The sequence below is a fragment of the Chlamydotis macqueenii genome, chromosome 3, assembly GCF_036417535.1.
Source record: "Chlamydotis macqueenii isolate bChlMac1 chromosome 3, bChlMac1.mat, whole genome shotgun sequence".
NCBI lineage: Eukaryota > Metazoa > Chordata > Aves > Otidiformes > Otididae > Chlamydotis > Chlamydotis macqueenii.
The window spans coordinates 67,400,034-67,414,071 of NC_141558.1; positions in this window are offsets into that span (position 1 = coordinate 67,400,034).

The following is a 14,038-nucleotide window of genomic DNA, read 5'->3' on the forward strand; positions in this document are numbered from 1 at the left end:
GTACTTGAACTGAGTGAACTGAATGATCTCTGAGGAATGTTTTCTCTGACCCTGGCGTCTCCTAGGAGTAACCCATGCAATCCATACGGCTGAATATTCAACAATTCATTATCTTGTGACAAGCACCAACCTATTTAAGTGTCAGCCTTGATTGTTTGCATAAGGTCTTAATAGAGATAAAAAACCAGGTCTGGCACTTACCTACATGGAGTTTATGGAGTAGGAGAGACTGTCATAGGATTATGTCAAGGATGGTTGTTCCTGTTGTTTAGTATAGTAATACAGAGATAATAAGTGGGTTTTTTTGGGCTCACTCTAGTGAGATTTTTTTTTTTTTGCAAGGGTTCTCAAAGGCCATAATATGTCTTGATTTAGTTGCAGTGTGTGAGGACAGATATCAATATTCCTCTTTTCTCCTACATGGCAATGACTAGCAGAAGATATGGCAACCATTGCACTGGATTAACTATGTGCTGTGTTTGCTTTGGTGTCCATATCCAACAGTAATAGGCAGTCCCAGCTGCTTCAGATGAACATGTAAGGAAAGGTAATGCCCTCCCCTTTGATGTTATTCTGATCTTTAGAGTCTGGTTTATGCCTTGAGAAATCAGGGTTTATATCCTTCCCAGTTATTTTTTGTTGTTGTTTCATTAACTGAATTAAATAGCTGAGTAACTTGTAAGACCGTGGCATATATGTTTAAAAACCCTGGACTGCTTTTGCCAAGCATATGTGTGAGTAATGACTGTTTCAGTGGATTCCAGTATTTCTCACAAATACTCTCTGGACAATGTAATCTTTCTGTTCATACAATCTAGATGAAACACAAGAGGAGTGCAAGCTTTCCCCTATTGGCCTATCATTATGCCACAAATCAGGAAAGGCCAATTTTAAATGCAAATTTTGTGGGTTTTTTTTCTGTTTTTTTTTTTGTTTTTTTTTAAAGGATTGCCAAGCTGAAATGTGCTGAGTAGTGCTGCCTGCATTCTGAGTGTTCAGAATGTGCTAGATTTGGTAAAAGACTATAATTTTCTGCTATAATAATACAGCTGTTGGGAATTATGTGGTAGCCAAATTTATATCAATTTTGCAAGAATTAGAAACAGTCCTACTCAACCCCAAAGACAAAGAGGTATAAGAAGATAATTGCTAGATGATCATATAGCAGACTTCTGAAACGTTACCAAGAAGACATCAAAGATCTGAAACAGAACCTGTCTGCATAGTCCCAGTTCTTGATTGTCAGGAGGAGACAGCAGAAGAAAGAGCTGGTAATTGATTCAATGAGGATGGCAGATCACCACTGATTTTGAAGATAAGAGACTAAAAATAGTGGAAAAATGCAGGCAATGGTCTTCATTATGGTAGTTCTGGGTGCCACACAACAACCAATTCTAGGGGGGAAAAAAACCTCCCATATTCAACTGCTGTTTGTCCATATGAATAACTTCATCTGACCATTTAACTTCTCATATGTGAAAAAGATGTGTTTTTTTTTTCCCAGTGTAACTTTGAAAATCAAAATATTTCAGCCAAGAAAATGGATTATTATTTTCTTTTACATGCTTGAGAGTCAAAGTTAAAAAAAAAAAAAACAAACCTGAAAACACAATTTTCAGGAAAATATATGCTGAAATGAAATTATTTGAAATCCAGTTAGAGAAACCCATTGAAGTTAATAAGACTGCCCACCTGTGCTAAGAAAATGCGTAAATACTTTAACACTTTGCTGTATTTGGATATGGGTAGAAATTACACAGCTTGAAAATTTGAAAGGACTAATAAAAGCAAAAGAATAAATGGAATGGGATTGTGATGAGCAGCAGAGAAGGCAGGGCTGAAACCTGCCGTACTAAAAGAGGAAAGCAATTAAGTGGGTGAGGTCACTTCGGTAGAATTAGGGGGAAAAAAAAAGTCTTACACAGCATCCTGTACGTTAATTAGCAGTGATGAAAATAATTGTTCCCTCTAGCTTGAAACTGTGGCTAATTACAATTAAGTGTTCATTACTAGCTAACATAATTAGACCTTCACTATGTTTCATAAATACGTGGCTTAAATTATGCAGGGAGGGAGGAAGCGTCCTTTGTAGCGCTTTCCTGTCTGTCTTTATCTCCTTTTCCATCTACTTCCACAGCTGTTTCTTAGTCTTCTTTCTTAGACGGTCCCACTGTGTGTGCTAGACCTGATTATGGAGGCAATTTCCTGCCAAGCCTGAGATACATTTATGCTGTTTGTCCCTCATGTCAGGCTGGATCAGCAAGAGCCAGCTTTGCAGAGGATTTCAGGAACTGCAGCCTCACTGAAGTTGTGCTTTTATGCTTCTGATCCTAAATGCGTAGTTTAAGTAATAGGCTTTTGTAAAATGAGGGAGAAAGGCACTTAAAAAAGTGGACCCCCACCCCTCAACCAAAGATTTTCTGCCTAAGAATATAGTTTCCTTAAAATAAAGCATCTAGTACTTCAGCTGATGTAGGCTGCTGTGTTTACACTAGATTTGCGCTGATTTTTGTTTTCCACTGAGATCTGGAGGACAGCAACACAACAATGCATTTCATTACTTTTGGATAGAAGGTAGTGTTCTTTATTTCCACTTGGGGATAAAATATTGTTCACTCATTCTTCATCCTTTCTCTCCCACATCCTCATTTAGACGTATGTTGCATATGAAAATAGTTCCTTTTAGCCTTGCCCCTTTTTTCTCTTTCTCTTCCACCTTTATTTTCATTGAGTTATGTAAATAAAATTTTAGACATTACACTAGGAAGCAGTCACTAACATGTAGCTGTTCTGATGGTTATCTGGCAGCTAGAGGATATATGTGTCTTAGAATGTTGCTGTCAGAAGACCTGTTGCTTGTCTCACCAGCTTGCAGGTGAGGTGGGATGTCACCATCATCACATGGTCTGTTCTGGTCATTAGCTCTGGAAGAACTGTAGGTGACAGATTTGGGGGTGGTTATGGCTGAACAAGGAGTGCAGCAATGCCTGCCGAGGGAGAAGGGACAGAGAATGGAAAGCTAATTAAGCATAAAAGCAGCGATGAAAAAGGCAAACAGTGGGAGAAGGAGGGAGAGCGAAATGGCTGTTTAGCAAAGTGAGCAAATAAGCAAACAAAGGAAATGCTGCAGGCAGCAGTTCCACTGAACTGAGCAAAATAAGCAAAACGGGGCCTGGTTAGTAGGTGGCAGGAGGCTGCAGGGATTCCAAGGTTCAGCAGGGCTCTCTCTTCCTCTGAACTTAGTTATCTGAGACCTTAATGACTGATTTTGTCAGAGATTTCTTGCCTTGAGTTCTGGCCATTTTTAGTCTGGGCAATTCTATTCTGGTAGTTGTCCCGTTGTTGTGCTGATACTTCATTTTCTAATGGCTTCATTGCTTTTCCTTACCTCCTGTTCTGGTGTCTTGTGTAGTGTGTCTTGTGTGGACTCTTGAACTGCTGTTGTATGTTGAGGTGAAGTGGTTTCTGCCACCTGAAAGCGCATATGGTTGTTCCCTGGGATGAGAGGCACACGTCAGCTTTAATAAGGCTCTGCCTTTGTGTAAAGTCTTCCAACCTGAAATGGAAGCACTGATCACATTACACAGTAATGATAGAGTAAGGACTGGAATTGAGATCTTCTGATTTACGATCCCCTCGATGTGGGAAACTTTATGTAATTTCATGACTAAACTTTAAGATGAAAGAAGGGAATGTCCTTTACAGACTTTATAAATAGCATATTATGAAATGAAAAGACAAAGCCATTCAGGTTGGAAGGTGGACCTCAGGGGTTCTTTAGTTCAAACTCCAGTTCAAAGCAATGTCAGCTGGGCAGAGCAGCTGTTCTACATGGGGCTTTATCCAGTTGGACCCTAAAAACATCCAGTGATGGAGCCTGCACATCTGTGTGCAACCTCTGTCACTGCTTGACTGTCCTAGGGTAAAAAAAGTGTTGTTTTTTTTTTTTCTTTGTGTCCAGGTGTAACACTTTTTGTTTCAGTTTATGCCTATTGTCCCCCAATCCTTCCACAGTGTTATGAAGGGCTAGGCTCTGTGTTCTTTGTAACATTGTCAGAGATAGTGGCAGACTGCTATTCCTTTCCCCAAAACCGTCTCTTTTGCAAGCTGAACAAGCCCAGCTCCCTTAGCCTCTCCTCGCAGGGAAAGTGTTCCAGACACCACTCATTGTAGTGGCCCTCTGCTGAATTTGTTGCTGTTTATTGATGCCCGAGTTGTACTGGAGGCCCCCAGATTGGATGCCATATTCTAGATGTGGTGTCAGCAGTGCTGAGAATCACTGTCCATCATGTACCTGCTGTGTTGCTGGTAATGCAGCCCAGGATGCTCTTGGCCTTCATTGCTGCCAGGGGTCCTTGCTGATGCACAACCATGTCAGTGTCTGCCAAGACCTAAATCTTCCTTCTCCACAGAGCTGCAGCCTGTGTCCTTGTGAGGGGTTCCTCCTTCCCATGTGCAGGATTTGGCATTGGTCCTTGTTACATTCTTCCTTTTTCCAACCTCTTCCTCTGAAGGGCAGCCCTGCCCTTGAGTGTGTCAACTGCTCCCCCTGACACTGCCACTCGTTTGGTGTCATGTGCAAGCTTGATAGGAGTGTCCTCTATGGCTTCCTTCCTCCATGTTGCAGATGAAGATGTGAAGGAGGGCAGATCCCAGGATAGGTCCCATGAGTACTCTGCTTGCTGCCCTTAGGTAGAGTATGACCCATGGATCTCTGCCCTCTGAGCCTGCCCATCACACCAGTTTTCAATCCATGTAGTTGTCTATACATCCAATGTAATGTACAAACTTGAATATGTGACTGTTTGGGGGGAGAATGTCAAAAGCTAAAGCTAAGGTGAATAACATTCGTTGCTCTCCCCTTATCCCCAAATCCATTCATTTTTGGTCATGCATGATTTATCCTTGGCAAATACAACAGGGCTAATTGAAACAAGCAAAGAAAAGCATTGTTCTGTTCTCTGTGCAAGAAATCCAGCTTTTCTCTTTGTGGGCCGGTTGGTATTTTGTTCCTTTAATAAACAATTCTTTTGCTGCTAGCCCCTTTACCTTTTTGGAAATTTCTGTGAATCCAAGATGGCTAAAAAGGGGAACCTGAATTCTGTTTTGGAATAGATACAGCAGAGCCTTTTGTTTATTCAATCCGTGTTTGACAGCTTTCTAGGCTTCACACAGGTGCCTATAGAATATAACATGCAAAATTCATGTTTGTCTAGCTGGTTCAATCCCTATCAGCCAAGTATGCAAAGAAGATTGCCTTGAGAACAAAACAGTTTCCCCGTCCTGGCACCCTTGCATGGTTTTGTGTGGTTTGAGCCTGGCACTCTGCTGATCACTGCGTCTCCAGTGCCGCTTGTGAATGTGGTAAAGTCCAAGTCCCATAATTCCTCATGGATTTAAATCAGAGCAGTGATTAGTTTTCTTTGGGAGACTGACCTCTAGTGTTTCAATATGACAAGCTCAAGAGGAGAGAAATTAATGCTCTATGGAGTGATGCCCGAAATACATCTCTGTTGACTGGCAGTTTATGAGCCTGCAAGATACTTAATTTAATAATAAAAGAGGAAGTGTTGCTATGGTATCTTGAGGTGTATTTATACTGCTGCGGCCACATAAGAATGCTATGATATTTTTAATCTTTATTTTAATTACTGAGTTCAATTTTTTTTTTGAAATTGCAGGGGCCTCTTACATTTTTTTGATTATGCAGTGTTCTGTGAGATTGAAATATTAATTGAAACAAGAGCTGTTTCTCTCTTTCCTGGGAAGAAATCAAATAATCTCTGAAGCTCCAGCTGTATGCAAGATTTGATTAAAAGTCTCATGGAGGTCACCAGAACAGCCAGTGCTGAAACAGTTGTGTGGTTTTTTTTTTTCCATACACGAAAAGCATGAGATTAGTTTTAGAGGCAAGACAGATATCTATTATTCATGGTGGGTTTGTGTGTCTGCCCATGCAAAATGAAGGCAGGTTTTTATTGCTTCAGGTCAGACCTCACAACACACCATGGTTCATCTGTGAGGTATTGACCGCTTTTGAATTCCTATTGACTTAGCATCCTTCTTTGTCTACTCCCAGCCAATTCCTGGAATAGAGGAAAAGTTATCTGATTGTTTTGCTGATGCAAACATGTTTCTAACGCAGGTGTTTATAGAGCAAAATGAGGAGTGCTTAATTTCTTACTATGGTGCTCCAGGGGAAGCTGTTTGTTCCCTCATCTGATCCCTTTCATGTACGTTTTATAACATTTAGAAGCTTATTATGGATTTATTTTTAGTACGAAAATATATATTTTCAGTTGTGGACAGAGAACATAACTTTTTGAAATAAGAGTGAGAGCTTCTTCAGAACTTATTTAAAAAGCAGCACAGACATTTTTGCACAGCAAAACAACCTTAGCTGTTCTTGAAATTTCTGCTGTAGAGACCTTCCCTATCTCCCTCCCCTCTAGGTCTGGATGCTGGAGGAAATCAGGACCAAAGCCTATTGAGAAGCCGCTTATTCAAGCCCTGAGTTTGTTGACTCACAACTAGACCAAGGCATGCTTGGTGGGTGTTGAGAGTGGTAGTAACAGTGAAGGATCTGTAATGTTAATTCTTCTGTCCTTTGATCTCTTGAACAGATATCACATCACTGAGCATAGGCTCTTATTTTGCTGACTTCAGTTTTCTGCACCTTGTCCTGAAGGTGTGTTTGCAAGCTGGTTTTGTGTGTGGGAGTTAACACCTGTGAAGAAATGTACTGTTGGGGTTTGCTGCTTTACTCTGAAAAACATTGGCTCATCTGAAGTCCACAGGCAAATCAGATACCTTATATTACTATAAACCAGCCATTGCTGCTGTTGGGAAGTTCTTGCAGACAGCTACTTTCCTTTGCAGTGCATTATTCCCATCCCACCAATTCAAATAGCCTGGATTTATTGACCTTCTGGCAGTGGTGCTAGACTTTTTTTTTTTTTTTTTTTTTTTTTAAAAGGAGAGCTGCTGAGAAAATGAATCTTGCCTGAAGGACTGTGTACCAACAGCATGTCTTGAAATATCTGCCTTATTTTTGCCGCACAGTAATTTAGTGGCCAGTGGTTTTGGAGATAATATTTTGGGTTGTTTATTCTCTTGTTCACTAGGCATCAAAGTGAGAGTTAGTTTAAAAAAACATAAATGAACACACATTTTTCAAAAAGAACAGTAAGATGTAAACAAGGGTAGACAAGTGGGTGAGTTCTAGAAATAGAGAACCACATCTGTTGATGTCCCTGGAACATCTCATGCTATGGCAATAGGCCTCTGACAGAGAATTTGTAGCATGATTGAAAAATATGTATGTTACTGTCACATTAAGGGTTTTGCAGTGCACTCCTCACTGGGAGGAGCATCACTTCCTCACCCTGTACTGTGACTACTTCACTACAGGACTTCTGTAGAGCCTTTGACATGTTCCTCACTCTGTGGGTGTACCTGACCTCCTTTGGCATGAACTTTTACGACCATATAATAGTCCTGGCTCTTCTCTGTTCTTCTCTTCTTCCACATACTAGCTCTGGCAACCAGCCTTTTCTCATCCCTGCTCCATAACCCTCCACTTCTGGTTTGTATATCTGGACCTGCCTTGTTTAGCATAGTTTAACTTTTTTGCCTTCATGGTTCCATGGTTATCTAGAGACCAGTTCTAATGCTCAGCATAGTGCTTTTGTCTGTGAAGCTGAATAAAGTAGATGGGCCTTATCATCCATATTTTTCACCTGCAAATAAAGTTTTGTCACTGCTAATTATTTCAACTGAACCAAAAGTTTGGGGCCTAGATCAGAAATTATACAGGCTTACAGAATCAGAAGGATTTTGGTAGTTTTTGGTTATAGATGTCCAAAATACTTTGGTTTTCAGAAGAAAAAGAAGTGTGCTGAATTACTAAAAATCCCCCAAGTGTTGTAGCAAAATGTTGCTTGAAATGTTTTAGCTTCTCCAAAATTTTTGAGGAGTGGATTTCAGCTGAAAATAAATCCGCCAAGTTTGCATGCATCCAAAAATATTTGATGATAATGTATTTTGTACTCATGATGGGATGTTGCACTTAAAAATAAGTGCTAGTGTTTCTTTGGTTATAGAAGTCTTGTATTAGTAGTATGATTTGTAAAAACAGCTTGGCTTCTTGATTAGGAGATGAGTGCCACCAGAGATGATCTGCCTGTAGACCGACACATGGATGAGGAGCTTTGCACTGACATTATACTCCTTATTTATTTGAATCTTCTTTTAGATGGAGATACATGTGCATCAGTTAATAATCATATTATAACCACAAAAATACAGAGGCAATTCAGAATGCACACAAAAAAAAGCTTCCCCATTTGAATGCTAGACCCTTAAATTTATTTTGAATGTTAGATCCTTAAAATCCATCACTGTCTCAGTGATTTGAACATGAAGGATATTTTGTGCAAGGTATTTTATGAATTGTAGACAACTGAAAAAAAATCTCTGTACAGCATTTTAACTGTTCAGTTAAGGTCTGAAGCCTTGACAAAAAGGGGAGCTTATTACTGACTGAGGGAAAAGTCACTGACAGCCGCTCTAAGCATGGAGCTCTGCTGTATCCTGGATGAGCCTCAGAGTAATCTCTTGTTGCACAGAGGTGTTGTGTTGTTAGCCCACACTGGTTTTGGACTAAATCTAAATCCACCCTGCTTTCTTTGTTATTAGCCTAGTGTGTGACATATTGTCTTTGCTGTCTCAGAGCTTTCTCTGGAAAAAATAATTGAAGATGGTGATGTGTTCATACTCTTTCTTTCTCCCTCAAGCTGTCGGTTTCATCAGCTCAATTTTTGTTCCAGGCTGTGTGAGAACAGTTGTTGAATGTCTAATAGTACTTTCATTTGCTAAGCTAATCTACTTCTAGGGCTTAAAATTCAACTTCACATGAAATCTTTGGCAGCAAAATATCTATGCTCAGTAGAACCTGTGATAGTTGACTAAGAATATTTTGCTCTAGGCTGTAGTCAGAGCAATAACTGCAGAGGAATTAAATCACAGATTTCATCATCATTCTATATTAGGAGAGAGAAATTAATCATAGAACATTTGTTTTTAAAAAAATAAATATAGATCGTGCTGACAAGATTGGAGAGCTCTTGCTAGCCAGACTGCTTAACAGTGAAAATTAAGGCTATGGCTTGAATATAGAGTGGAATAGAGGAGTAGCAGTTTGTCTTAATATTGTTGACTTGCTAGGATGTTCTGGTAGCTTGCAGTGCAAAGTCTTTGATAAGTTGAAGTCCATAACAGTGGGTTGAAATAATTGCTCTAGCCTAGTTATCATGTAATATATATATATATATGTAATATGTATATATATATATTATAGCTTAAAGGCTAAGAGTGCATGTCTCATTGTATGCCAATATTTTTTCTCTTGGAAGAAAAAGAACTCACATCATGTGGTGAGATTGCATAAAGCATTTTGCAAAGAGCAAAACAATTGCAACAGCCCTCGTAGCCTGGTGATAGCTCCGTTTTATAAGGTAAATAGTGCTACTAGTGCTTCTTTGCACTGGTGAGTTTTCTGGTGCCACTCTTCATTTAATTGTGAACTACATATCTAAGCAGCAACTGAACCCCTGACTCTATCAGATTAAGCTTGCTGAAGTTTGAAATTGCAACGTTCCTGTTGCTCCATGGCTGTGCCTGAGTTCTCAGCCAGTGGGAGCCAGCAGAGATTTTTATTCCACATGCCTTTCCACCTTTGCAGACTTTCTTTTCAGGCTCAGGCCTTCCTCTCTTGAATTTGCCCTTCTTGCTTGAGTCTTTATTCTGGATGCCTCAATTTGCCAGTATTAACATTTTAGTCATTGACCGGTTTCCAGTTATTGCCAGAATAAATAGAATACCCACTGTTGAATCTCACCTGTGTTTTTACTGCAAGGAATTGAGCTAGAAGCAGTATGGTTTCTGCTTTTCAAAAGTGTCAGATCCAAACTAATGCTATATGAGATTTGGAAAAGGAAGATGAAGTAGAAGAGAAGCCTAGGGTTGCCCTTAAAATGACTTACTTGAGGCCATTGGGAAGTTGATTGTGAAGTGTGGGTCTTTGGACGGTGTTAGACCTACATTGTTTGCTAGGCATCCAAATTGAGGGATGTGCTTTGGAGGTACTTGTCTTACTGAGGATGCACAAAGCCCCAGGATCACTTCATTCCCTGAACATGGAGAGATGATAGGGCTTCCTGGAAACACAGTGGGGCTCATAGGGCCAATTAAAAGATTTTTGCCATGCCCATTAGAGTTTAAACAAGAAGGAACCTTATTTTTCAGAAGTTGTTTATCCTAAAGATAGTAGGCTCTGAAGACAAGGAACTTCAGAGCTATTAACAGCTTCAGGTCATGGTCATGTTACCCACCAGAAGGAATGGGAAACAGATTCTCCTTGGCTTCTCCTCTGAATATAGGATGCCTGGGTAAGGTTGGGGCTGCTTCTGACTGTTTAAAGCTTGGGATTTTTTTAATCTGACCTGTGAATTACATTTTCTTCAGACAGAATTTTTATGGCTACTGTTGAGAGGGAATCAGCAAGGAAGCAAATTTGGTGCAAAATAATAATTTCCCTAATTTAGAAATTTCAATTCTACTCTTGCATATGTAGACTAGGTACAGCAGTGCATTTTGGTTTAGATGTCTGCATGTAACCCTCCTTGCTTTTAACATAATATAACCAAAATGCAGCAAATTGCAAATGAGAGGAGCAGGTTGCCTGCCTTTGCCTTCTAACAGCCACATAACCCAACAGACAGCACGCTGAAGCTCTTGGTGAGTCAGCAGTGCTGCTTGGCAGTAGGCTTTCATTTGTCTTTGTCTTTGCCTCAGATAGAAATGTAATTCCCAGGGCTTAGAGTGTGCTTTACTGATATGATGACAAGGAAAGGTGTATCTCAGGAGCTTTGATTTTTATTTACTTCCGATTTTCCTCATTTTAGAAAAAATACTTTAGGCAAGAAGTTTTCCCGCCCTACTCAGGTGGGATTTGAGTTCTTACTGAAATAAGAATGTGCTAAAATTCAGAATTTGTAGGCATGCAAATAGATCTTTTAATTGTTGTGCAATTGCATGGGGAGTAAACGCATCAGTGTCTGCAATTAGACTTAGTAAACAGTTGAAAATATTTTTATAAATTTTCAGGTGCATTCCCAAATGCACAGGTATGCTTATTATAGCGTATTCTTATGACTCCAGAGCGTACAGGGGAACCTGACTTTGGCATGCGTGGGTAGGTTGAATATTTTAGTACTGTAGACAACAGCAAACATGCATATTTTATGTTTAGTACAAATTAGCCATGCAGGATATAAAATGAGTGCCTGAGGGGAGGTGCAGTGTGTTGAAAATAGTCCAAATGAAATCTATTTAGTATTAAAACTGTCAAATCCTGAGCTAGCTTCTCCACTGGTGCAATCAGCCCAGCTCCATTAACTTCAGTGGACTCTCTGTGTCTGCTGGGGAAAAGGCCTATTCTGAATATTTTGTGTAAACACAGCATAGTTCTGTTAATAGATGAAAAATGCTTTAGTGCAGTTTTTAGAATGTAAAGTTACTCTCACAATTTATAAATCAGCTTTGAGCCTGGTCTGTAAACAGTTCTACTGAGGTACTGTCTGTCATCATGAAGAGCTGCTGAAAAGCGGGTCCAGGTCTGATAGAAGAGGAGAGCCTCTGTATGGGGACCAAGTAGGGTTTGGTTAGATGGTGACTATCTACCTTGCCAGTGGGCGTGGTAACTGTACATTCTTACCAAGATGATGGGGCGGGGTGTTTGCACTTAGAACATCATATGAGCTTTCTTATCTTTTAGTGACTGCGAATTGTGACTTTGCACTCATGCTGGCCTTTTCAAAATAGCTAGATGACTTAGAAGCTGGAGAGAGGTTCTTTGTCATTAGTGCTCAGGGTCCTAAATATATATGAGATTTAATTGTTGTTTCTTGAAGCTCTGAGTCCTGAAGATATTTAGAAAATTTCCTCCTCTGATATGAAATGATAGGTAGTTTCAAAATATCATGGTTTAATTAGCTGACCCCAATAAAAGGAAGTCAACCTGAGCATTCTTTCTGTCTGCCAGTTTTAATTACTGTAGGAGAAGTAAGAGGAACAAAGACTCAAACTAATTTGTCCTGTTTGAGTTTGATCTCTCAAAATAGACCATCAAGCTTCCTAAGACGGGGCAGGAGGTGTCCTCATAGCAATATAAGACAAGCCCTCTTTAATTAGAATAGGAAGGACTTTGAGTGTTTGTTCTCTTGTGACTTGAATTAGCATTGGGAAAGAACTGAAGAGCAATAGGGTTAGAAATTAGGGCTGAGAGTAGTGTTTGAAAGGAAAAAATAAATTTCTCTTGTGTATAGACACAGAGAGCTACTATATCACCAATAGAACTACCAATCATAGAATGGTTTGGGTTGGAAGGGACCTTCAAAGGTCATCTAGTCCAACCCCCCTGCAAGGAGTAGGGACATCTTCAACCAGATCAGGTTGCTCAGAGCCCCATCCAACCTGGCCTTGAATGTTTCCAGGCATGGGGCATCCACCTCCTCTCTGGGCAACCTGTTCCAGTGTTCCACCGCTCTCATTGTAAAAAAATTCTTCCTTATGTCTAATCTGAATCTACCTTCTTTTGGTTTAAAAGCATTACCCTTCATCCTATCACAACAGGGCTGGCTCATCTTTCTTATAAGCCCCCTTCAGGTACTGGAAGGCTACTGTAAGGTCTCCCCGGAGCCTTCTGTTCTCCAGGCTGAACAGCCCCGACTCAGCTTGTCTTCATCATTATACTGTCTCTAATATCATTCAGGAGTAAAGAAAAGGGCTTAATATCTTTGCTGCTTCTGTGTAAACCTCTTAAATGTGGACTGGACTGTTTTGGTATCCTTTTGTAAGTATTGCTCAATTAAGTTTGGGGCTTTGCTAGATCTGGCAAATAATTCTTACAGTTTTTGTTTTGGAGGGTTGCTTCAAATCAAGACAGAGACCTTTGTATGCCAGCTCAAAAACTTTCACCGGAGTCCAGTAATGGCTCATGTCATACTGGCTCATGTCATGCTCAGTCACCCCTAAGAAACAGCAAACAGCATCCCCTTCTTAATTGTTTACCTCACATTCTTAGAGTTGTAAATACTCTCCTTTTTTTTTTTTAAAGGCAGGCAATGAATAAATTATAGCTGCAGTGTCTCTTTTACACTCCAAGGTTATGTTTATATATTTTTAGAGAAAAAACATGGACATTTATGGATTGTGACACTTTGAAGAGGAATGTATGCTTGAAGTGCAAACCAAAGAAAATAGTGAATACAATAGTAGCATCTTCCACAGAGATTCAGTACAGGCATTTATGCTGCCCATTATTATTAATTTATTAATTATAATTAATTATTGATATACAATAATCCTGACAATATTTGGGCTAAAGTTTTTAAAAAGCAAGAACCTCTGTTCAGTCCTTCTGCATGCAGCCAGTTGGGTTTTGTGTGAACCTTAGATGTGCCAGGTTCCCAGGGCTCTTCCTAGGGTGCTCGCAGACTGTGCGGGAGAGCTCTGGATGCCACTAACAGGCGTAACTCTGTCACAGGAGGGAGTCAACAACTCCCTTATACTCATATCTCTCAGGATGCCAATTTAATCTCTCCTACTAACTTGTATTCTCCTCTGGCACCTCTGTGCAGTGACACCGTCTGAGATCACTCTGCTTCCCATCATTGCCTCCTGTAGTAATTGCTGCAACTGAGATGACCATTGATACTTCAGTTTACAGCTCTCACTTTCTCTTTTATTGCTTGAGAATTAAGGGATCTGCTTTTCACTGTAGTGAGATATATAGAGGTAAGGAACCCAAGATCACCTCCAAGTTACTGTGTTAAAATAAATACGTTACGAGTTATGGCACTGCACGCACTCTAAGCTGTAGTTTCTTGTAGTTTGTGAAGCTGCTACAGCAAGCAAAAATCTGTATATAAGATTTTTTTTTCATTACATGACTGCAAACATTTTCTGCAGTATTAGC